Consider the following 26,840-nt stretch of genomic DNA (forward strand, 5'->3'; position numbering starts at 1 on the left):
CAGAACAAAGCGCAGAACTCCCAGTATGATATAAATATGTTTTTGAATGGCAGAAACAGAGAGATGGAAAATATACCACATGATAATCTCCCTGATGGTTACAGCAAATACTCCACAATTACTAGCAGGTCTCAGAGAGAATGTGTCCTCTTCACTGCAGATAACACAGTAAAGAACTGGGAATCATTTTAATGGCTACCATAGCAACTAATTTGTATCAAAAAGAAGAACCATAAATAAGCCATTCTGAAAAAAGTAACTCTTCTAGGTAAATGTCCTCTTACCTAATTGAATCAAAATTAAGTAATTCAACTCACTCAGTTACCTAAGCACACATTTCTTTTAAACCAGATATACAATCATTTTGTCTTGAAGTATACACTAAGAAACCTATATCACTCATGTCAATGTTCTGTGGATTCTTAACATAGCTGTTATTATTTGGTTCTGTTAAGTCTTAACAAATGAGGTATTTTGTTGTGCTTGCTTATAAAACCATATGGGCCACAGTATTGAGTCAGTGTCCTACAAGAAAATATTTGAGCCTGATTTGTCTTCCTATTTGAGTATGAGCTAAAGTGGTTCAAGATTTATATTCTGTGGATTATCCTGACCATGCTTTGCCCAGAGTCTCCAGTTAGGCAGGTCTCCTTGTCTGGCTCCTAACTTTCATTAAGAGGTGACAGTTGTCCCTTTTGCCAGATTATTTTGCTCGGCCAACAAAGGGTAAGCTACACAAGGTAACAGATGAGATCAAATTGCAAACCCCTGTTACTTGCCAGGGATAATAACCTTGAATTTTTGTTCCTCAGTAGAAGACTGAAAAATACACAATTCATCTATTCCTTTAGTTACTGAAAAATCTTCACCAGATTAAGCCCGATAAATTATGTAATTGGATGGTATCATATTGGTTTCCTAGATAAATCTGTTTTTTCTGGATGTGCATTAACTATCTCTCATCAGCATATGTTGAGAAACAATATGAAAAAGAGCCCTATAAAACTCAGGACTGTATTTTCTCTCAGGATGCTGTGAAATAAATACATTGTCTCTTATACCACCCATGACCCCTTAAAGAGACCCACAGAATAAATTTTTCATAGGTCTTAGTTCCGGAAAGAGCTGTGTTTCTCCCCAGGCAACTGCATCTGCTTTTCTTTTATAGGCACAGTGAAACAGGGACCTGATAACGTTCATGTCTTGGTGTAGGCTGCTAGACAGCTTTTAGCCAATTTTGGTGGCTCACAGATTCACATTAAATTACTCTCTGTATTTTTTCCTTATTATAAAAGGAAAAACATAGTTATTGGGGGAAAATTGAAACTTCTGATAAGAAAGAAGAACATAAAAATTACTTGCATCTCACCACTTCAAGATGGTCACTAAACCCTTCATTACACTTCTTAAAATTTTATTTCTTTGTGCATGTCCTTTATTTTTTCTTACAAAAATAGGATCATGCCTCATACCACTTTGTAATGTGCTCTCTTACTTAATATATTGTGAACAAAATTTTATATTATTAAGTGTTCTTCTACAACATTTTCATTGACTGTTGAGAATAAACATCCATAGATCTACCAACACCTATTCAACCATTACCATATACTAGTTGAATAGTATATGGTTGAATAGCTATGCTCTTTCCATGTTTATATCATAAATATGTTCTGATGAATATCTTTATAACTATTCTTTACAATAATCTCTTATAACAACTTGTACTTTCTTGAGAATAAATTTCTCAAATTAAACTGATTAGGTCAAAATTTAGGCAAAATTATAAGGTTATTATTGCCAGGAATTAAGAAATTGCTCTCTGATAAAATAAATAAATTTTTTTAAAAATAAATTGCTCTTTGGAAAGAGCTAAACTAAAACTGTGTTAGTTTTAGTGCAACCAGCAGTTTTGCTAAATGACACATTATGTCAGTTACAGATGCTTGTCTGTCTTGTTTAACAATTCACACATGTGTGCACACACAACACACAGACGCACAGAAATAGATTCTCTGCAATTGCTACTAGGCCTAATTTAACAGGTATGGATGGGATGGCCACCAGTTCACCATGATTTCTGAGATCAGCACACCAAGGATGGGCTCAGTTTTCATGTCTCTATTCAATGATCCTGTCCAAAGCTATTTAAGCTAAGAGTGGTCATTTGATCTGAGTTAGGGAATTTTAGTCTTTCTCTTGGAAACTGCAGAAAGAAAAGAGGAGACACAGAGGGAATACCTTGGTGGTCCAGTGGTAGTACTCTGCAGGCCATGGGTTCTATCCCTAGTTGAGGAACTAAGATTCTGCATGCCACAGAATACAGTCAAAAAAAAAAAAAAGGGACACAGAAATTAGAAATTGTTAGACAAAACCCATTAATTGAAGGCCCCAAAGAAAATATTCACAAATTGTTGTTGAAACTCTACGAGCTGCAATGACCTTTCTGAGATACAGTATTGATCAATACCTGCTCAGGCTAAGCTGGCCAAGGAATAATGGTTCAGTTCAGTTCAGTTCAGTCGCTCAGTCGTATCCAACTCTTTGTGACCCCATGGACCGCAGCACACCAGGCCTCCCTATCCATCACCAACTCCAGGAGTTTACTCAGACTCATGTCCATTGAGTCAGTGATGCCATCCAACCATCTCATCCACTGACATCCCCTTCTCCTCCTGCCTTCAATCTTTCCCAGCATCAGGGTCTTTTCAAATGAGTCAGCTCTTCACATCAGGTGGCCAAAAGATTGGAGTTTCAGCTTCAACATCAGTCCTTCTAATGAACACCCAGGACTGATCTCCTTCAGGATGGACTGGTTGGATCTCCTTGCAGTCCAAGGGACTCTCAAGAGTCTTTTCCAACATTACAGTTCAAAACCATCAATTCTTCAGCACTCAGATTTCTTTATAGTCCAACTCTCACATCCATACATGACTACTGGAAAAACCGTAGCCTTGACTAAATGGAATAATGATTAAAATAGTAATAAAACTAACATTTATTAGCTGCTTATAATGAAACAAGTGACATTCTAGGAGCTTTATTTTATTAATCCACTCAATTTCTATAGCAATCTAATGAGGGAGATAATATAAATATCTTGATTTTAAAGGTGATAAAACTAAAGGAAAGAGTTGATAAGTGCTTTGCCCCTTTGCCCAAGGTCACATAGTGTTTACATGGCAGGGTTGCAATTTTGAGCCAGAAAAGTTTGGTTGTAAAGCCCATGTTCTTATTTATGCCATTAGAGTGGCCAGGAAATCCTGGAAACCTCATGTCACCACACCCAGAGCCATGCTATCACCTCCACTGGAGTACATAGACACCTCCTGCTAATCCAGGGCTACCTGTGAGAGAGATCCGCACAGTGGATTTGGGAAGGCTGCTTGACAGAGTCAGCTGGTGGTCACCTGAGAAACCACACCTGCAACAGGAAGGTTCCCCAGGCTCTACCACACAAGTCCTACTCTCACTCTATGGGCAAGCAGAAGTTGAATGCAGTTGCTTTTACTTGGAATCTTACAGTATATTTATTGTCACTGACCCAGGAAGGGGTGTGATTCAGACTTTGAGGTTAGGATTCTATTGCTGTTGTTGTTAGTGTTGTTATTATATCAGGAGATCTATTCAATTCTCATCTGGAAAGCAAGAGCTTGGAAGAGAGTCAGAGAGCCATCACCAAGCCAAGGGGCAAAAAAATACGTTATCCTACACAATTACAGCGAGTACTACTGACAGTTCTTTGGACTGCAAGGAGATCAAATTAATCAATCTTAAAGGAAATCAACCCTGAATATTTACTGGAAGGACTGATGCTAAAGCTGAAGCTCCAATACTTTGGTCACCTGATATGAACAGCTGCTGCTGCTGCTAAGTCACTTCAGTCATGTCCGACTGTGTGCAACCCCACAGACGGTAGCCCACCAGGCTCCCCCATCCCTGGGATTCTCCAGGCAAGAACACTGGAGAGGGTTGCCATTTCCTTCTCCAATGCATGAAAGTGAAAAGTGAAAGTGAAGTCACTCAGTCGTTTCTGACTCTTAACGACCCCATGGACTGCAGCCTACCAGGCTCCTCCGTCCATGGGATTTTCCAGGCAAGAGTACTGGAGTGGGTTGCCATTGCCTTCTCCGATGAACAGCTGACTCATTGGAAGAGACCCTGATGCTGGGAAAGATTGAAGGCAGGAGAAGAGGATGACTGAGAATGAGATGGTTGGATGGCATCACCAACTCAACGCACATGAGTCTGAGCAAACTCTGGGAGATAGTGAAGGACAGGGAAGCCTAGCATGCTATGGTCCATGGGGTTTCAAAGAGTCAGATACAACTTAGCGACTGAACATTAAATATTTAATATTTAACATTAACCATTAACATTAAAACATTATCAAGTTTAAAATATATTTATTGAGTTGACAGGAAATGAGATATCAGATTGATGTTTCCACTTGCATAACTTGTGAAAGTGAAAGTTGCTCAGTCTCCAACTCATTGTGACTCCATGGACTATTATAGTCCATGGAATTCTCCAGGCCAGAATACTGGAGTGGATAGCCTTTCCCTTCTCCAGGGGATCTTCCCAACCCAGGGATCGAACCCAGGTTTCCTGCATTGCAGGTGGACTCTTTCCCAACTGAACCACAAGGGAAGCCCATAAATACTTGAGTGGGTAGCCTATTCCTTCTCCAGTGGATCTTCCAGACCCAGGAATCAAACCAGGGTCTCCTGCATTGCAGGCAGACTCTTTACCAACTGAGTTATCAGAGAAGCTGGGTAACTTGTACTGTGATTATTTTAACTACTGAAGTCTTTTGAGATGAATGCATTTTTCAGTAGCAAATTTGACATTCCTGGATGGAGACTAGACAGCAACAATTATTTCTCTAACAATGACTTCCCATGATAGCTCTATACTGATTTGATTAAAAACAAGGTCACACTAAGAATCAGAAATCCAGCATTTCTCTAATTTTAGAACTCCTCTCCAATTTTAGAATCACTGTGCATGTGTGCTAAGTTGCTTCAGTCGATTCTGTGTGACCCCATGGACTATAGTCTGCCAGACGCCTCTATCCATGGGATTCTCCAAGCAAAACTCTTGGAATGGGTTGCCATGCCCTCCTCCAGGGGATCTTCCCCACCTGTATCTCTTAGGCAGGCAGGTTCTTCACCACTAGCGCCACCTGGGAAGTCCTTTAGAGTTACTACTTCCCCTCAAATACTTCACAAATCGTCTGGGAGTCCCCAGGCAGTGGTCTCACTTCACACCATGAGCTTCCTTGACATCGTTACCCTGCTGATGCCCACTGATGGCAGCACACCTGCTGGGGATGCCAGCTAAAGGTGCCGGTGCCACTGCTAATCCCCGCCCCTGGATCTGTCCAGTGGCCGCCAGTGCCTGCTCCCCTGCCACAAGCTTCCTGAGGAGAAGTCCAGTTCCTCCTTCTGCAGGAACTGCCAGTGCCTGAGCTGCTCCTCCCTGGGACATCCACTGACCCTCTGAATGAAGGCACACAGGCCTCTTGGATTAGTTACTTCCCACACAGCGGCTGCCTCAGCCTGAGAATAACACACCAGGTGGCATCCTAGGTCACCTTCCTTCTTACTCTTGGCTCATCATCTTTGAACCAGTTTATTCACCCCGTTTGTCTCTCTCCAGGATATGTTCTTCCCTGGAGACTCAAGATCTCTCATGTAAATAGACACTCACTTGCCCCCCACCCCCTGCAACTAGACATTCCAGACATGTCTGAACACATAGGTCCCAGGCTGGGATTCTTTCTATTATATCTATTATCATTATAGTTATTATCCTATCATTATCATTATGTTCATGATGATGACAATGAACTGGGGTCCATTAGTGACACTTAACATATATCAGACCATATTTGGAGGGAAATTAGAAGCATGTACTTCCTCTATCTCATTCTTCCAATATAAAAACATTTCTAAAAGACCTCCCATATTTAACAAGCCTTCCCTGGTGACTCAGCAGTAAATAATCGACCTGCAATGCAGGAGGCGTGAGTTTGATACCTGGGTCAGGAAGATCCCCTGGAGAAGGAAATGGCAACCCACTTTAGTATTCTTGCCTGGGAAATCTCATGAACAGAGGAGCCTGGTGGGCTACAGTCCATGGGGTCACAAAAAAGTCAGACGTGACTTAGCAACTACACCACCACCACCACCATATTAAATGTCAGTTTCAGAAAGTTGCTGTCAAAGTTATGAGGATGTAACTGGCAGATGAATGTATCAACTGAGAAACAGATAAATACTCACATGACTTTTTAAGGGGAAAGCTCAATACATCTCATTACCAATGAAGTACTGGTAAAGAAAAGATAAGGCAGTGGGTAAAATATCTTTCTTCTCTATCTGGATATCTACATACCTACCTACCTATCTAGCCAGCCAGCCAGTTATCTATCTTAGTTCCCTACAACCACACAACCCAGTCATCTTGATTCCATGACTAGGGAGCTATAACTAAAGCTACAAGAGCAGTAGAAACAAGTGAGAGACATAAAGGAAAATCACTGTCCTGATTTTCCTTCTTCACTTCTCCTATCCACCCCAGCTCTGTTCCACTCCTACAGATGTTTATATATCATAGATAAGACTTCCCTGGTGGCTCAGATGGTAAAGAATCTGCCCGCAGTGAAAGAGACCTGAGTTCCATCCCTAGGTTGGGAAGATCCCCTGGAGAAGGGACTAAAAACCCACTCCACCATTCTACCCAGAGAATTCCATGGACAGAGGAGCCTGATGGGCTACAGTCCATGGGGTCACAAAGAGTCAGATACAACTGAGTAAGATGTTTCACTAACACTAACACACAGTAAGATGTTTCTGAGAGCGGTAATTATCAGGATGAAACATTTTAATTCAGTTTAAATACTATTTTAAAGGAATGGAGAAATTTGATAACTGTCCAAGGCAACTTCTTTTTCTTTTAAAACTTTGTATATTGAGAAGAATATGTTGGGACTTCCCTGGGCAGTCCAGTGGTTAAGATTTCTCCTTCCATTGCAGGGGATTCTGGTTTGATCCCTGGTCAGGAATTAAGAAGTCAACATGTCTTTCAGAAAAAAAAAAAAAGCAAAGCATTAAACAGAAATACTATTGTATCAAATTCAATAAAAGCTTCAAAAATGGTCCACATGAAAAAAAACTTCTTTAAAAAATACATTAAGCACTATGAACTGTGGAGAAAAAGATCAATGAGATATAGATTCTGTCTTCAGAAATTAATATTTGAGAATGTATTGGAGAATGGAATCTATACTTTATAATAACAGACATATGGCAGGGGGTGGTGCTGGGCCTGTTGTCACATAACAAATGACCCCCAAACTTAGTAGCTTAAAATAACAAATCTTTATTATCTCATAGTTTCTGTGTATCAAGGATTTGAGAGTGGTTTGCAGTAAATAAATTCCTTCTAAAAAGGGTTGGAGAATGGGTGGGGAATTTTGTCTTGCTCAAGCTGTACACCTGAAACTTAGTGGTTAAAAAAAAGAATTTGGGACAGGCTGTACTATGTAATTCTGACCCAGGGTCTCTCCTGAGGTTGAAGTCAGGATGTCAGCTGGGACTACAGTCACCTGAAGGCTTGATTAGGTGGCAAGATCTGCTCCCAGGACAGCTCACTTGCCTGGCTCATAGCGGGAAGCCTCAATCCCTTAAGAGAGAGGCCCCTCCATAGAGCTGCTCAAGCATCCTTATAATACGGAAGCTGCTCCTTTCAAAGCAAGTGATCTGAGAAAATGAAAGGTGGAAGCTACAATGTCCTTCATGGCCTTCCTTGGGGAGTCACACACCATCATATCTAAAACACCCTGTTGGTTTCCCAGGCCAGCTGCATTTAACGTGGGAGGGGACCACATACAGGTGTAAACACTGGGAGCAGGAACCACTGGAGACCATCCCGGAGGCTGGGAGTCTGGACAGTCTTCCGAGTCTCATGAACCTGCAGGTCAAGGTCACATGGATATTTCAAACTTCACCAGCTTTTGCCCTACTCATTGACTAAACATTTCAGACCCTTAAAGTCTCCGTCCTTCCTCAGCATTTCTGGGAGTTCCTAGAGAGACACCACACTGCCGCATGGCACCACGCCCCTGCCGAGGGTTGTGGTTGCATTGTTCCAGCAGGCACCGCCACTGAGGAAGAGGGGCCCTCGGTGCCAACCAGGCAGCATTTCTTTCTAAATCAAGGGGTCCGCTCTCTACTCAGAAGCTTTCTTACTGGGTCAAAGCCATCACTCTTGAGTTCTTCTCTTCCTGAAGTCTCCCCAGCTCTCATGCAAATAGACATACCTCACTATTCACCAGACATGTCCGTATTAGCCTTGGAGTAGGCCTTCCTACCCTAGCCTATCCATTATGACCCAATGTATTTGTAAGAAAAAAACACAAAGTTTAAAATGCCATAAAATGGAGGGACATTTTAATACATTTTTTTGAGTCTCAGCTCAAGAAGCTGTCTTTTTACTAGGTAAAATTCCATTACTGCTACTCCTGTGATTAGGTCAAACAGAGTCCAAAGTCCAGGCCATCAATCACTGGGTGCTAACCTGTAGTGAAAAACCCCGGAGCAACACACGGGTGGATGAACAAACAGGTCAACAGCCACTTTAGCTCAGTGACTATGGAAATACAGCCTAGATTTCACACAGAAGCTGGCTCTGCACGCTCTAATCCAAGGGAAGGCGAAAAGCAAAGTTTAAGGTCTTCCCCATCTTTATTTTTAGTCTCTCCCCATCCCCACTATGAGAAAAAAAAAAAAACTATATTTTTAATCAATCTACTTATGTATTCCTCAATAAAGCCTGAACCTGACCAGAAAGATGGTTCAAACTGCTCCTTGCCACCAGAGTCCTTAACAGAAAGAGTCCCTTCTGCATTGGTCCTCATGTCCCTGATCAAAAGTTCATTGCCTTAAGTCAAAGTTTCTGTCACCACAGAAGCCAGAAAACATACAGAATTGTAGTAAAATGAATCAACATATTCATATATAAAAGAAAGAATAAACTGCACAGAGACCTCCAAGGCAGACAATTATAAATGAGGCAAGTTCCCATCTGATGTTTTAAATTTTACATAGTAGCAATTCTCACTGATGGGAGTAGTTGAGACTGTGAATTGGGAAGGGGGAACATTCAGTATCATCACAGCAGAAGTCTAGCTTGCTTGGCAAGGTTTTTTCATAACAATAATAAAAGTAAATTGCACTACTAAGACTTGCAGTCAGAAATGATTCAATATATTCAATAGTCTGAAGGATCACATCAAACTATTAACTGCCTGGGAACAGACATGGGGTGTATTCTTCCTTCATCACCGTCCTAACAAATTTAGCAGCTTAACACAGCATCCGTTTTATCACCTCACAGTTCTGTAGGTCAAAGTCCAGTTACAACCCGACTCAGAGGGCTCCTCTGGTTAAAATCATCATAAGACTGATACCAAGGCCTGTGTTATTTTCTGGAGACACTGGGGATGACTACACTTGCAAGGTCATTCAAATTGTTGGCTGGACTCAGTCCCTTACAGTTGTAGGGCTGAGACACCCATTTCCTTACTGGCTGATAGCCAGGAACTGCTATTTGCAGCAAGAGATCTCTCTGTGGTCCTCCTTTAACAATAACATCCCCCATTGTCCAACCAGCTGACTTCTCTTCTGCCCACAGATGGAAGGAAGCTCTGCTTTTAAGGGATCATGTGGTTACACTGGGCCTACCTGAATAATCCAGGGCACTTTCCCTGTCTTAAAGTCAGCTGATTAGTGACCTCAATTACATTTACAAAGACTCTCCCCAAGTGTGACAAAGAGTAAAGGTGATGGAAATAGAACTTAATTTACCCCATGGGGTAAGAACATGGTGTGGGGAGGAAGTGTTGCCTTTGTAACAAATACTTCTCCACTGCTTGGACTTTTTTCCTTACCTCAAGCCAAGGTTAGCTTTGCCATCTTATAAGCTTTCTTTTAAAAAGTATTTAATAATCATTTATTTTCAAGAGCACTCAAGTTTTTCAGACCCCCCTCATTCACAAATAATATACATTGCATTCTTATCTACTAGGTATCGTTGTTTGGCTTAGTTTGACTTAGGACGGGAACTTTAAAGTCATAAATTACATCTGTCAAGGTTTTTACAAAGAAATTTCTTTTCCCAAAAGTAGATTACTGGAATCACTTACAGAATTGAAAATACATCTCCAAATGTGATCAAGCAAGATTTATGAAAGAAAAAAGTGTTATGTAACTAATTAAACAATCAAGATTTTAAAACATGCCTTCTGTACCCTCAGCCCAAAGCACTCTGAGGAACACTGAAGAGAGAAATGGTCACTATGGCACATGAAATCTCATTGGGAAGACAAGGATAAGAAATACAAAATAGTAACATACTGGTCTCTATGTTATATATACTTTGAGCCTTTGGAGGTCAGAAGAAGGAACTGTCACTGCCGGGGTGGGGGTGGGTGGGTGCAGGGAATGTGTCCCAAGGGAGGGAGAACTTGAGCTTAGCAATACTGTTCTGTCTTTTTGAGTCCTAGTCCTCTACTCCACCTTCCCCAATAGGAAGCCTGGTTTGAGCCTAGCAACCTAAAATCCCAAGGGAAGGAGCAGCTGCTGGGTAAGTATGTTCCAGGCTCCTCTTATCACACTAGTGCAAATTCTTCAGGGCGCTGACACAGACAGCTGCAGAAGCAATCCATGCAAATTACAATGGACTTTGGTGTCCCAGGTCAAAAAAATCAGAAGTTATCACAATAAACTTAATTCATGTTCCACGTTTTTATTTAGCACTTGGGTATAAAATGTGAAATATGCAGAATCTGGAGCAGCAGCTAAAATGATCAACAGCCAAATATTCTAATTCTGTCATACACTAATATAACCTTTAAAATACCATCAGTTTGACCTTCACCTCTCCTAAACTGACTTAGGACTTCAGCAGTGCATAAAGGTTGTGACTGCACTGCTTTTCTTTTTACATCATAATTAGAATTTCTTTCACTTCCTGGGAATATTTATCCATCAGTTTAAAATAATTTCTCAGACAATGTCCATCTCTCCTCACTAGTTATCAAACAGATAATTTGACTTGGATTAAAAGCAGTTTATCAAAACCCATTCCAAAAGAGGTTACCGGCCAAAGTCATAGACATCAATGTGTGCTGTTCTCAATCCTATTACATTTGCCAAAATTCTGAATAAATTTAGTAACATTACCCAGAGTGCCTCTCAGACAAGACTATCTCTGCTGCTCAAAAAAGCTGGAAGCTGAAACCAAAGCATGTTAGATGTTAAGTCCTGTCAGAGTATTATTACTAATAACAACACTCTGATTAATTAAAAAATAGTAAACTGTTTTTTCTTTTTATAGCCCTCAGAACACTCTGTGTTCCTTACATAATAATATGCAGAAGAGCAGTTGCATATTCTAGCAGCTGCATGGCATAGCGGAGAGAGCATTAATTTTGAAGTCAGACATTAATTGTGCTCAAAAGTAACCTAAGTTCCTTCATCAGCTAGAAGACAGTGGGCAATTCACCTATCTTCTCTGAGCCTTACTTTCTTAGCAATAATATGGAACTAGTAATATTTATTTCACAGGTAAATATTCCTGAGCTGAAGAACTGAAATAAATTAATATATGCAGCAAGAACTTAATAAACGATACTGTGATTTTCCTATTATAGGATAAGGACATTGAAATTCAGGAATCAAATTATTTATCCAAAATTTTACAACAAATTAATGGAGGATTCTAGGTCAGAATTTAGATTGCTTGTGGGGGTCACTAAATGAGGTGCATATCATACATACACATGTCCTTTCATGTGTCAGGGAAGTAAACAGGAGAGACAGATGGGCATACTGAAGTCTGGTGTCAGTACTCATGTCCTTCCTCCCAACATCAGCAAAATGGCAGAACCACTTACACATAGGATTTCTGTAAGGAGTCATGAACCAGGATGTAGTCAGGGGGCTGAATTTCGAGGCCATCCCACAGCTGGACAAAACACTTTCAGTACGGGACACTTTCTTAAATAACCAATATTACTCAAGGCAGAGAACCACATGCATTCTTCCCAAGTGGCAAAATTATCTCCACTCTACAAACGCGTCCCCTCTGGGACCTGACGTGAGCAAAAAAAAAAGGAAAAAATCAGGAAATTCAGAGGGAAAAAGAAGCTACTTTGAGACCTAATGTAAGCTCTTTTTTCAGGAACTGTGAAGCATGCAATACCATCATAATGTAAAATGCATTAAACTGTCAGAATGAGGATCCTGTCTTCAATCAGGTGAAGTCCCTCGAGATTTCCATGGTAAATTTTGCATTAAGAAATCTCCTGACCCCTCACCACCAGCCCCCAAAAAAGTTGCCTTTGAAAAGAGAACAAGTTGAAATATTTTAATAAAATGTGTGATTCATGAACATACACCAAGTAAAACTGTGAAATCCCAAATCCTATGGGCGTTTCAAAAGTACTTCCATAAGTAATCCCATAAGCAGTATTAATTGGACATTATTTTGCTTAATTCAAAAAAATCAATCAAAATCCAGTGATTTGGATGATTTTCCTATTTCAAGCCCAGTGTTGAGTTATTGGATAAAATTGATCATTTAAGTAGGCTACACAAAAATCTTTAGGAACAGATATAAATCTCTATCAGATATTTTGGAATTTGATAAATATATTTTTCCCTCTGAAACTGAAAAGGCATTGATAACCACTGTTTAGAAAGTTCTAATTTTAGATCTCATGGCATTTTAATATACTGAGACTCTTCCTTTATTAACAAAAGATTTACAGATAAGAAAACAGATGTTCTGTATTAACAGACACAATGAAAACAACTGAACAATGTCTTCCTTTCTCCTTCTCATCCCTTCCTCTTCTTTGTAGTCTTCTCTAGTCCAGGAGCATGATTATGAGAACTTGAAACCTAAAAATTAAACTAATAGCTCAGTCTTCATGAACATGAATTCCCATACTCTCTCCTGCCTCTGGTTTCCAGTCCTCTTAAATGGCTCTGTCTTCAACGGATGATGACAGAAAAATCACTCATAATTGCTGGGCTGCAGGGAACCACATTGAAGGATCCAAATAGATCCTTTGTCAACTATAAGGAATCCCAAGAATATTGGGCTCAATGACTATTTTTCAAACTTATGATTTTGCAATCAAACTCAATTTATGACATCTGATTTTGACCCATGTCTACAAAGTATCCCCCTATCCTCTATTAATAAGAACTCATTTTAAACGATGGGGAAAACCATGCTGTCTAGAACCTAAAGAGAATATGAAAAGACTAAAAGAAAATTATCTATGCATTTATTGATAAGTTAAATCATTCAGTCTTAAATATTTCAATAGACTTTTGTTAGAATCAAGAGGCAATTAATTAGGAGTTTTGATTTTTGCCTATGCTTGGCAATATAACCTATATTTATAGCAAAAATATACTTTATCATCTTCTGAAGTCAATAAACCTAATTACTTAGAATATTGTTGAACAAAACAAGAATAATTACAAGAAGAAGAGTCATAATAATAATCATAAAAAAGACATTCATCGTTTGCAAGTCAAATAAATTGTAGTCCATAGATGGAAATTTATATTACAAAAGTTTTTGAGCATTTTTTAAAATAGTAAAATTCTGTGTAAATGAAATCTTAGAGTCCTAATAATTAGAGCAGTTAGAAATCCAGGTGTGTTAATTAAAGTGAGCCCAGTGCTAACCACTCAATCTCTTCATCCCCTAAGATTGCTCCTGAAGAACCTCTGTGATTCACAAGGTTTGGAATATGGTTCTGTTATGTCCATATCCCTTAGCATCAATGGAAATCTGGATGAGGTTTCACCTAGTAAATTTTTGCTAACATTGTTTAGTTTGTTTGGTTTCCTTCATCTCTCCTAAACTGGCTGATTAAGGCTTTGGCAATGCAAAAAGATAGTTGCTGCACTGCTGTTCTTTTCACACCATAACTGTTTTTAAATCCTGTGCAGTAGAATCATTTCATCTAATCTTTCTGGCCCTCAGTTTCACTTGTGGTTTCTAGATAGTTTCAGAAGTTACTTCTAAAAGTCAGATTCTATGACTCTTTTGGTAGGATTCTTGGGGTTCAAGTTTTCCTTCCTGTCTCTTACTTCAAAGACACATACAATGTTTAAGAAACTCAACACTCATAGACTTGTACTATTTTTAGTGTAGGCCCACAAAACTGATGACGCTTACAAATAAGTCATTATTAGACCAGTATATACTGGAGTATACCCACTCCAGAATATTAAAAATGTATATTAAATACATAGTTATATTATAAAGCTAACCTAATGGTGCTAATAAGTGTCTCTAAGTAAAGTGATTTTTAACACTGTTTGCACATTTTAAAAAATGTATTCATGCCATTAGAGTGAAAATGAGGCTGATGTTTATGTTTCAAATCCCTGTCTACAAATACTCCACAAGCAAACAATGGTTGTTTCCCTACACCAGAGGAGTAAAGCAAAGCCACTGAAAAAGGTAACACTGCCTCCCCAGTTCCCCACTCCAACCCGAATAATGCTTCCCTTAAACCTAAAGAAAGCTGAGTCAGGTGGCAATAACCTGACAACAAACTTGATTAATTTTTACATACCAAAAGCTGGTCATTTCAAACCTTCGTCTGTGTATCTGTATAGGCATCAACATAAAGGATTCCGTTTCTCACGCATTTCTTAAGCAGGAGATTCAAGGGCCTAAGCTGGACCTAGAAGATGAAAAAAGCCAGGGTTAGGGAGAAATCTCTCCTGAATCTGAGAGGCATAATTCAGGAATCTGTGCAGATTAGGTTTTGCTCCATGCTTACCATGGACCCAAACATTACTGTTTTTGAGAATTAATATTTGTTTGGGGAGTGAGTAAATACATGTATATACACGTGTACTCATTCTATTCAACAGCGACTGACTGGATGACCAAGAAGAATTCTTACTGCCCATTTCCCTCTGGCATGGATGTTAGAGAGGAACTACACTGGAAGTTTCTGTATTGTATAGTATAAATGGGTACTCACTCATGTCTGACTCTTTGTGTTCCCATGGACTGTATGTAGCCTGCCAGGCTCTTCTGTACATGTGATTTCCCAGGGAAGAATAATGGAGTGGGTCTCCTGAGTTGACAGGTGGATTCTTTACCACTAGCACCACCTGGAAGCCCAGAAGTTTCTAAATCTACCCAATGTGTCTAAATGCATTCAATGTTTCTAAATACACTCAATGTTTCTATTGGATGGAGATTGCCAAGGCTCATCCTAGACTTCCCAGCCAAGCCTGCTCAGATCTTGGCCACTGGATGTTACTGAAGACTTGAACTCTCAAAGGTTAGGGACATGGAGTGCTGGAAACTACTGGGTCCAGCTACCAGATGTGGAAGAGAAAGGGATCTGAAGCAACACTGAGCCTAACAGAAAGCCAATGCCTCCTTTAAGAAGGAGGCACTCTTCTTTACAAGAAGGTGGACACAAGGTCAAGGAGCAAGCTAGGAACTGGGACACATGATGGAGACAACACCCAGAAAGCATTTAAGTGCCTGCATGTTTTTCCCTTGGTTGATAAAAACTCTCACTTGAGGCACAGAATTAAAATTTTTCTCTTCCTATGATGTAGTTCCTTTTAGCTTCCCCAACACATTAATGAGGTTGTATATATACCTATAAGGCCTTACCCCGTGGCCCAGTTGGTAAAGAATCTGCCTGCAATGCAGAAGATGTGGGTTCAATACCTGGGTTGGAAAGATCCCCTGGAGAATGAAATGGCAACCCACTCCAGTACTCTTGCCTAGAAAATCCCATGGATGGAGGAGCCTGGTAGGCTGCGGTCCATGGGGTCGCTAAGAGTCGGACACTACTGAGTGACTTCACTTTCAGTTTTCACTTTCACACATTGGAGAAGGAAATGGCAACCCACTCCAGTGTTCTTGCCTGGAGAATCCCAGGGACGGGGGAGCCTGGTGGGCTGCCATCTATGGGATCACATAGAGTCGGACACGACTGAAGTGACTTAGCAGCAGCAGCAGCAGACTTTGGGAACACTGGGGTTGGGAACCTTGAGGGTAAAGACTTTGCATCATTGAAATTTCTGCCCCAGCTTCTTAACACATATTCTAAGGTCACAGTTGTACAAAAATACCACAAAATAGAACGTGTCTTTTGGGAACAGAGAAGGAACTGCCAGTTTATTAATGAAAAATTAAACTTTCTTTGTTATAGGTTTCTTGGAGGCTGACCAAGTCATTTCATCCAGGTGTTTGGACTAGAAAACAGGAATAACAACAGAAAAATTCATTTTACCAAGGCAGCCTTTATAACCTCAACACATACATTAGGACTGAAAAACCACCAACTGCTATAGCCTTATTTATCATGCAGACCACTTCTAAGTTGGAAAGACAGGATTGCAAACCCTGTAAAAAACTCTAGGTTTTTTTCCCCCAGCAGTCTGGCACAAAATAGTAGGAATAAGTCTTCATTTTCCCCACCTATGACTTAGGCACCATAATTATGAATTATGCCCTGGTGACCACAAGGTGAAATCAAATAAGTGCCTCATGCACAGACCCCCCAACATTCCCCTGCTGTCTCCGCTTGAAGACCAGCTCCAATAACATATGCATTTGTTTGAAATCGTCCTTGGAGCCTGAGTTCAGCTAACTTTTCACCAAGCTATTTAAAATGAGTTACACAGTCTAAATGTATCTTGAATCCTTTAAGGACAAAGGCACCGAATAAATACAAACATAGAGCACAGAGCTAGGAGAAAACTATTCCGTTAAGGGATAAGGCAAATCCTACCATAAGAAGAGCAGAGACGCAGGACAGCCATGGGCACCGCCATCAGAAGAAACCACGGAGGAGTCCAGAGGGGGGTTGATGGGGGCGACAGCACCCCGCAGAGACGCTGCCCTGGCCGCCACACGGGGGCCACATCTGTTCGGCATACCGAAGCACTCCAGAGGTGGGAATGGTGACCCAACTCCACTTCAAACCCACAAGATTAATTAAACCAGGCTCAAAAGAAACTTTGGGCTTCTTCAAAAATGAGTTATTTACAAGTGCCGGCCATGATCATTCCCAGAGAAGGAGAGCAAACTGTCAAAAACTTTTTTTTCTGAGGCAAAATATTTTTTTTTATTCAGAATCCCTCCTACAAAATGTCTACAATTTACTATTTCTTAATTAGAGTAAAGCATGTGTGTGCTAAGTCACCTCAGTCGTGTCCTACTCTTTGCAACCCTATGGACTATAGCCCACAAGGCTTCTCTGTCCCTAAGACTCTCCAGGCAAGAATAGTGGAATGGATTGCCATGCCGTCTTCCAGGGGACATTCCCAACCCAGGGATCTAACCAGCGTCTCTTATGTCTACTGTGTTGGCAGATAGATTCTTTACACTAGCGCTACCTGGGAAACCCATAATAAAGCAAAAGGAAAAGGAAAATCTAGGAGGAATTCTTGTATAGGATTATCATGAGGTTATAAAAATAAATGAGCTCTAGTACCTGAAATTCCCTAATGTGGCAAAGACTTCTGGAAGCTCACAAAGATGTGTTTTTCTTCCTCCTGAAAATACATTTCCCAGCCTCCCAAAAGTTGAGTGTAACCATCTTCTGAGCTCTGGTCAATCATAAGTGAGCAGATATGAACAATGTCACTTCCACGCCTGTCCCACAGAAATTACCCCCCATAAGCTTCACGTTCTTATCTCTTTTACCAGCTAGACATAGTTGATGATGGAGCCCTTTAGATTCCTTGCTTCTCAGAGTCTGGTCCATGAATGAGCAGCATTGACATCATTTGGCACTTACTAGAATACAAATTCTTAGGTGCCACCCCAGGCCTCCTGAAACAGAATCTTCATTTAACAAGCTGCCCAGGTGATACACACATGCATTCAAGTTTGAAACCTAACAGTCTAGACTGTACTAGACAGTACATCTGCAAGATGAAAAGAGCATGAATCCCTGACTGTCACATGGAGGAAAGCCACAAGCTGACTAGAAACATCTGCCTTGCATTCATGAAAAACTAGGAAATAAACTATGTATGCACTTTCTTTAGCTTCTATTTTTTAACACAGATGAGCTTACTCTAAAGGATACAACAAAACATAGTAGTGGTGGTGGTTAGTCTCTCAGTCATATCCTACTCTTTGCAACCCCTTGGACTGTAACCCACCAGGCTCCTCCGTCCACAGGATTTCCCAAGAAAGAATAATGGAGGCGGTTGCCATTTCCTTCTCCAGGGGATCTTCCCAACGCAGGGATCAAACCCACATCTCCTGCATTGCAGGCAGATTCTTTACTGACTGAGCCATCAGGGAAGCACAACAAAACGCATCTACTGCTAAACCATCGTGAGCCTGCATTCTGTCCTTCTGGAATCTGAAATATCAACACAGCCCTTAGAAGTAGCCTGAACTAACCAAGAGGCTGTTTTATCACATGACAAATCACTGCACACCTTCAGACTGAGGGTGCTTGGGGACTTTTTATACTAGCACATAAGTTGTGTAAAATATAGAATTTTTCAGCCTCCATCTATTTCCAGGTCAAGATTTCCTTCCTTCCATTATTCCATAATGTTATCAAGTCCTTTTTAAAAGGGCCAATGTCGGCTTCAGGATCCCTGCTGGCTTTGAGCATTTATCATTTTAAGAGTGAAATCATTCTTCATGGCATATTATGAGCCTTTTTTGTCAGGTAGTTAACTAAACTGGCACCAGTTAACTGTGATCTAAACTTTATATTGACAGATCTGGCAACAGACTGACATTCCTTGCACTAATTTTGGCTGTCCGTTTTGAAAAAAAAAAATGTGTTTGAAATATGATTTATCTTAAGCTGACAGCAGTCTTCATCAGGGTGCCAGCCACTGACAGAGTCAGGGAAAGGACCCAGCATAGAATCCGAGCTGAATATGTTTTCAAGACAGGAAGAAAGAATTTAGAGCCCCTGTTCCTCAAAGTCATAATTTAATTTAACAACCAAGGCTGGAAGGAAAACAAATGTTTCTTACTAAGCCTCACCATCAACAATCTATTTTTCCCCAATACCACATTTGTCTTACCTTGTAAAGCCCAGGATTACCATCCTCAAGTCTTACAATAATACCTGACATACACCAACTATTCCTGCCGCTCAGTAGAGCCCCTGAAATGCAATTATAGGAAAAGATCTAATAAAACAAAGATTAGCAACAGAAATGTGAGCACTGTTAACTGCTTTTTAGGGGGAGGGGGGAGTTGGAGTGGGAAGGCTGATATGAAAGCCAGAAACTAACCAGCTGAAGGAATAATGACATGAAAGGAACTGACAAAATTGGAAAGATCCATCAGTATAATCGTGCTGCATTAATGACAGTATCTGGGTAGCAGAAGAATCATTTGACCATTAGACCCTGAATTGTTACATCTCTCTTTTCCCAATGAAAATGAGATGCAGAAATACTTTCAGATATTAACAAAAAGCTGTATGAAGCCCTTATTAATATTTCTTAGCCCAATCATGCTTCATTAACAATCCAAACCCTGTGTTTTTAGAGTATGCCAACATTATATGTAAATCCATTAACATGTAGCTATTCAGTGTCATTTTTTACTCTTGGTACAATCTGAGAAGAGGTGTTTATTTGTGTGTATAAATACTAATGATGAGCAAGATAAAATAGCCCTGGGTTCTGTGCTTAAATCCTTGCCTTAGTATTTACAGCAATAAACGAGATGGAGTGAGGAGGGAAAGGAGTATATATTGCCTAGAAGCTAAAATTATTTCCTAGTGCCATCAAGCCAGAGTGAATAAAGTTCTCCTGGGGAAATACTATTCATTCAAATGGGCTGAATTGGACACTATGGTGCTATTAAGTGCATACCAAATAATCATTTGCCAAACAGTTAACTTCTGATGCTAAAAAAAAAAAAAAAAAGAAGAAGGAAAAAAAAAAAAACCACTTCAGCCTCTTTATCTCTATTTACATTTCTGGGAGCCAAGATGTAAATGTAGTAATAAAAACATGTAAGACATAAACTCTTATAAATATATGGTAGAGCCCCAATTCCATATGCTACTGATTTGTTTCCTGCCCCAGCTCCACCTTCCTCATGACTTCACATCACCCACCATCACTGACAAGTCCAGGGGGGTTGAGAAATTCGATTGTTTCTTCCTATACCTCTCCTCCCAGGCAGCACTTAGCTCTGCTTCCTCCCTCACCTTCTCTCCTCCATTAAACAAACTTCCTTCATAAGGCCCATTTGTCTCCATCCTTTTGAAATTGCTAACCCATGCTTAGTTGTCAAAGACTTTTAGTGCTTAACATCATGTAACATTCATGTAACAGAAACCTCCTATGTCCTGACCACCCCCCACCACCCCACCAAAAGTGACTCATAGAATAATTTAGATATTGTGACAAAGCTGGGGAAGTGAGGGGCAGGCTAAGGGTACACTTTTGAGTAGACAAGCCTCTCATCAACTTTCAAATAGCAGGATGAAGGTGGCTAATTCTTCTGCAAGTATGTAAGACTCTCTTCACCACCAAGAAAACTTCTATGACATGAAAAGGCAAGACAAGGGAAGATAAGCCAAAATGAGGTAAGTCAAGGGACAGGAAGGGGAGGGAGCAAAGGCACATACATGCCAGGCACTGTGAAAAGTTCTGTTATATATTTATTTAATCTCAGATCTCCACATTGTGCCCCTCACTCTCAATTTTATAGGTATTGTTTCTGAGGTTGAGAAATATGAAGTAACTCATGACGTGGCAGGGTCAAGATTTAAATCCATCTGTCTGGGTCCCAAGCTCACTCACCTTCCTTGGCCCAGGCTGCCCCAGGCACAGCACATTCTTCCCCATGATTCTGTCAGATAAGTAGAAGGGCTCATTTCTCTCTTTTGTCATAAAGGAAATTTTGCTGAGGCCTCACTCTTGGACACAAAACCTTCCCAAGTATTACCCTTCCTAACGCATCTTAACACTTTAATTGCTTCTGTAATTGTCCAATGCAGAGCATCCACGGGCTAAAAGGGTGTCTTGACTGGTCATCTGCTCTCCTTGTGACTAATGTCAATATTTCAAACCTTGCTCCATTTAAGAAAACAAGAATTCTGTCTGCAGTATGTTCAAAGTGGAATTGACAAACAGGTGGGATTCTTTTTACAGAGGAACAGAGAAATCTACTGGGGAAACTCTCTGGGTGAAGCTGCAGGTCATTAGTAGCAGGACACGCAAGAATTCACATTGAACCTGGCCTCTTCTGACATGAACACAAATCCTTACCCTGGCCCCAGGGGCCAAGGAGCTGAGAAAGGGAGTGATGTGATGTGATGGATACTGGCAGCTTTGTGTTTGGGATGTGAGGAGGGGGAATGGGGCTGAGAATGCAGTCTGGGGACTCTCTCATCCTCCCTACCCTGAAATCCCCCATCCTGTGCTGAGAGGATCTAAGCCTACATATGAAACAGAAAGTGGCTTTGTTTTATGTGTTTATTGTGTTTATCTGTCACATTCAACAAGACTGTGCACTTAAGGTGGCAGGCAGGCTCAAGAAAAATACCTCCGAGCAACCAGATTAAGGGGGAGGCAGCGCCTGCAGTGGAAGGACAACAGGGCTGACAGGCAGGTCTTTGCATCTAAGTCAGATTGCACACGTGACTGAGATAAAGGAAATGAACACCACCACCTCTAAAGTCTTGTCCAAGTCCTCCCCCATCGATGTTTAAGACAGTAAGATACTGAGGGCTAATTTTGTGTTAATCTCCCCCCACCCTTGTGGAAGCAGTTGGAGGCATTTCTCTTGCCAGTGATTCGCAGCATTGACTCTCTCAAGCTTCGCAGCCTCAGCCAAACCCAGGAAAGCCTCAGTTCATGAGGGATTAAAATGAGCTCCTTATGAGAGACAAGCACTGCTCTAAGCCCCACGTCTTTGCATCACTGAAGAAATTGCGTAATAATTATCATTACTATTTTAGAGATGAGAAGCTCAATGAGCATCCCAAGGCCACCAGGAAGTCTGAGTTGAAAACTGAATCTAGATATTCTGACCCCAAGCCAACTGCTCTGAGCTTATGACCTCAGTTTCTGCTTCGACAAATTCCCTTCAACACACACACACACACAGAGAGATATAAACTACACAGAGTCCAGATGGGGGTGTGTCTGAAAGCCTGAGGCAGAAGAAGTATGTTTGAGGAATGGACTGAAGGTCTGCTCCTAGTACTACCGAAGAAAAAAGTGTACAGGGACGTGCGAGTTTGCTTCAAAACTGGCAAAATCAAGTTCCAGTTTGAATGCTAGGTCCTAGAGATGGAGCCACTTGACAACCATGGGCAGCTCTGCATCTGAGAATAAACTAAGTTCTTGGGCCCTCTGTGGTGTGGAGGATTCTGGGGGAACCCTCCCCAGGACCTTGCTCACGTTCTCAAGCAGGGTTCTGAGCTGACCAGGAAGACACAAATATGATGCAAAGAACAGGCCTGGATGGAGCCACCTGGTTGGATATTTGTCAGGAATATAGTAGAGAGGATTCTAATATCAAATTAATTAAATTAAACTACATTATCTTTGAACTGTCTCAGGAACTCTAGGATTCCAGGAGAAGAAACATGTCTCTGTGTTCTTATATAACTTTGCACATCAGGGGAGGGAACAATGAGAACAATAAGAGGGATAATAATGCGTATTTATGGAGCTCTCACCATGTGCCAGGTGCTGCCATCTCTGATTATTCAAGGCTGTAACCCAGCACCATATGGACAAAGACAATGGCAAGAGGTAGAACAAGGACAGCAACAAATTAATTAACCAAGTAGGATCTGAATTCAAGTGGGGTCCAGAGGGAATTGTAATTCATTCTGGCAGCTTGCACCCTTCAACAATGCAAAGAAAGCATCAGACAAAGAAAACTTCATGAGACTGCTTCATCACTGCCAGGGTTCCTGGCAGTCTCCATACCCAAGGGCCTGCAGGAGAAAACACAGTGGAACTGTGCAAAAGATGATGCTTCTGACACTGATCCTGACATGAGAGATGGCTGTGACCCTTTCTGAACTCTGAGTCCACAGTGCCAATCGGCAGTAATCACTATTTGTGAAAACACAAAGATCATACGGACTTTCTCCCTTCACTGTTTACGCCACAAAATTTGATGCCCTCCTAGCAGTTGACTGCTTGCCCTCCTTGGACTCTTCTCCAAGAGGCTTCCCAATTAAATCACAAGCTCCTCAAAGGCAGACCGCTGGTCCTTTTCTATGGAAAAGAAATAGTTAGTTCAATAATAAATACACAGTAAGTACTCAGTAAATGGAGAAGGAAATGGCAATCCACTCAAGTATTCTTGCCTGGGAACGCCCATGGACAGAGGAGCCTGGCAGGCTACGGTCCATGGGGTCACAAAAGTCAGACATGACTTAGCAACTAAACCATAACCATGACCACTTAGTAAATACCCATGGAATCGAGTGGAAAATTGATCCTGATGTGGAATCAGCAGCCACTTCCCCCTGGTGGGTGTGTATGTGCACACTGTCTCTTGTTAGGATGGCAGCTGTGATGTGTGACCCCCGCCCTGGTCTGCTGTCTCATGAAGTCTCCCCCATCCCTGGTGGGTGCCCACTGGATGCAGGCCTGATGCTCTGTTTCAACGGACCCTCGCAGTCTCTTTGGGTGTCACTGTTTCCCGTCCCCTCCTCTTTGTGCCTTTTGAGTGTCCTGCTTTTCTGAAGGGGGGGTCCTCTTAAATGTTAGTCAATCCTTTTCAAATGCTTCAGTCCTACAGAATTGTACTGTAGTAGCTTTCCCAGGATGGGGAAACAGTGGAAACAGTGTCAGACTTTATTTTGGGGGGCTCCAAAATCACTGCAGATGGTGATCGCAGCCATGAAATTAAAAGACGCTTACTCCTTGGGAGGAAAGTTATGACCAACCTAGACAGCATATGAAAAAGCAGAGACATTACTTTGCCAACAAAGGTCCGTCTTAGTCAAGACTATGGTTTTTCCAGTGGTCATGTATGAATGTGAGAGTTGGACTGAGAAGAAAGCTGAGCACCGAAAAATTGATGCTTTTGAACTGTGGTGTTGGAGAAGACTCTTGAGAGTCCCCTGGACTGCAAGGAGATCTAACCAGTCCATCCTAAAGGAGATCAGTCCTGGGTGTTCATTGGAAGGACTGATGCTGAAGCTGAAACTCCAGTACTTTGGCCACCTCATGCGAAGAGTTGACTCATTGGAAAAGACCCTGATGCTGGGGGATTGGGGGCAGGAGGAGAAGGGGACGACAGAGGATGAGATGGATGGATGGCATCACCAATTCGATGGACATGAGTTTGAGTAAATTCCGGGAGTTGGTGATGGACAGGGAGGCCTGGCGTGCTACAATTCATGGGGTCGCAAAGAGTCGGACACGACTGAGCAACTGAACTGAACTGAACTGAGCTTTCCCAGGATTCTTAAACTTCAGCAAGGCTAACAATCCCCAGGGTCCACCCTTAGATGTTCTGCTTTGGAATAGGATCAAGAATCTACAGTTTCAATAAACCCCATCAGTTGATGTCTGCTGCAGGTGGTCCATGAATCACCCTTGGAGAAACACTGACTGTCTCAAAGGAATTATAAGACAGGACCTCAGTCAGATGATTAATTATTATCGTGATCCCAGAAACCAGAATTCTGAATGTGTTTCACCTCTGGGGTCCTAGAACCACTGCTAGTTTTTCAGGAGGCAGGTGTTATCAGCCAGAGGGTTTTATGAGAGAAAACACAAGAAAGAAGCCTTGGTTCAGTCAGAAAACTGTCCATGTTCTAAGACACCAGACTGAGAGGGAGTGAAGTCAGGAATCAATCGGAGGCAAGAACGACAAGGAGACAAGGTGGGAAGGCAGGTTTCAGGTCACAATGAAGGGGTGGCATGGTCTTGACAGCATAAGGGGTCAATGAGCTGTCCACATTGTTTGCTTTGGCTGAAACCCCCGGCCCCTCTGTGGTTACATCAACAATAACTTAAAGCAGCAATGCTTACCTGTGCTTATATGAAGTAGGAAGGAGATCCTTAAACAAAAATTGTGATGTAAGTTAGGACAGTTTTCTATGTATTTCCCCTTTACTTTGGTTACCTTTATCCCTATTTTATTGTACAACCTTCCACTCATCTGCTTAATAAAGCATACAATGGTTTCAGACTCTCTTTCCTTTCTACCATCTGAATCTACTTTTCAAAAAGTATGTGTACATTTAAGGTTAAAGAGTTCATATAGCTTAAAATATTACCTCTCATACAATTATCTCTTAATATGAATAGATCAAAGCTATCTATACCAAGTAATGTAATTGCAAGCCATCAATCATTTATGAGAAATATAATTTTGCAAGCAATAAGAATTTCTAGTACATCTTTGCACAGATATGAGACTAACATTGCTAAGAAAATTTCATGAAGCATTTGGAAACCATTTAAGCTGAGTTTTAAGCCTGCCTAGAAGTCAAGCAAAGAGTAACCATGGACAAGGTTGGCTGCATGATTTATTGTGAGATATCCCCTTCTCCTTGACTCCCTCGGTACCCAAGCCTGCATTAACCTAACATTTCTCGCACCATTTGTACCGAGCTTTTGCTTCAGTTTCTTCCCTCCCAGACTGTGAGCAACTCACAAAAAAGAATCCAAGTCTGAGAAGCTGCCACATAAGACATCCCTTAACAACAATAATTTCGCATCCATCCACATATAAAAGTGACCTGTGGGAGTTGTGGGATCCCAGTAGGATACTGTGAAAACCCCATGCAGTCTAAGAGAGAGGAAAGCCATTTTCAGAAAACAGGTTGCATGCAGGAGGCTGATTCAGTGACCAGGATCCTGGTTATAGATCCAGAAACAGCTCCCTATCTCCAGTGACTTGGCTACAACCAATTTGGTTTTGTTTCTGTTATCAGCCCCAAAATTCAAGGTCCCAGGAATCTTGTCCATGTGTGCCTCAGGGAATAAGCAAACAGACCCTGTGGACCCTAAGTATCCAGAGGCCACCACTATCCTCTCTCAGCCATGGTCTGAGACCCCTGGAGAACAATAACTTAAACAACCCCACCAGACAAGTGAGCCTCTGTGGAAGTACAGAAATGTAGGGGGGAAGTTTCAGCACACTGTAGAAGCAAAAATCTCCCAGATTGGACCCCTGCAAGAGAGCAAGAAAAAGAGCTTGGCTTTAACTGCATCACCCTCTCCCAAGACAGCACGGCCCAGCACATGAGAGCCCTTCTCAGCCCATGATTTCTCCCACCAGAGAAAGTCAGGTTGGGGAATGACCACCCAGCTTCCCCAGCTCTGCAGGAAGCTGCCACAGATCCCTAAGTCTCTCTCGCCACATCCAGAGTAGGGAGTTGTGACTGGGGGATGCGGTGATGAGCAGCTAGGAGACCAGCAGCCAGGGCTCGGGACGAGCCTACTAATGGCATCGTGGACTCCATCAAGAGGCCTGCCCACAAGCCACTGGGGACTCTGTGCCTGGACATTCACCCAGCTGACCCAGAAGGAACCCCAGCACTCCACGCACTCAGCCCCATATACCTCCACCTCACAGCTGGCTCCCTGTGTGTGATCCCACAGGCAGGTAGTGTGAGCTTTTACAGATAGCTAGTGAACACAGAAAACTGGCCCAAAGCTGGCCCAAATCTGTGACTGGGGAGAGACCACAGACTTGAGCATTCAGCACCACACTAGGAAAAGGAAAAGAGAAAATGTCAACATTCAGACTGGCTTGGAAGAATCAGGAGAAAGCACACAAGT

General features: G+C 41.6%; 1 long non-coding RNA gene across 1 annotated transcript in view; it reads right to left on the minus strand.

Moving 5' to 3' along the window:
- Nucleotides 1–26,840, minus strand: part of LOC122453882 — a 253,302-nt gene that overhangs the window by 29,185 nt on the left and 197,277 nt on the right. The window contains exon 2 of the long non-coding RNA XR_006273208.1: nt 14,672–14,782. This is a non-coding gene — a long non-coding RNA (uncharacterized LOC122453882). The remainder of the gene's footprint in view (nt 1–14,671; nt 14,783–26,840) is intronic.

Source organism: Cervus canadensis, chromosome 15, assembly GCF_019320065.1.
Source record: "Cervus canadensis isolate Bull #8, Minnesota chromosome 15, ASM1932006v1, whole genome shotgun sequence".
NCBI lineage: Eukaryota > Metazoa > Chordata > Mammalia > Artiodactyla > Cervidae > Cervus > Cervus canadensis.